Source organism: Chrysochloris asiatica, unplaced genomic scaffold (assembly GCF_000296735.1).
Source record: "Chrysochloris asiatica unplaced genomic scaffold, ChrAsi1.0 scaffold00164, whole genome shotgun sequence".
Lineage (NCBI taxonomy): Eukaryota > Metazoa > Chordata > Mammalia > Afrosoricida > Chrysochloridae > Chrysochloris > Chrysochloris asiatica.
The window spans coordinates 4,161,590-4,161,813 of record NW_006408682.1 but is presented as its reverse complement, the minus strand read 5'-3'; positions in this window follow the sequence as shown (position 1 = coordinate 4,161,813).

Genomic DNA, 224 nt, shown 5'->3' with positions numbered 1-224 from the left:
CGGTCCAAGGCAGGACCGTGACGCTCGAGGACCTTGGCTTGGGACTGGAGAAACCATAGCGGACGACCAGGAGAAGTTACGACCTCGAGCCCCAGACGAAGACCGTTAGGCGCATTTGCAATTAATTGACATTGCGGGAGCACACGAGGGTGGGGGAAGTATCCGGTCTCTAGTTCCGCCTCCTCAGGGCCCGCCCCCTGGCTAGTTCCTTCCCTCCCAGCCCC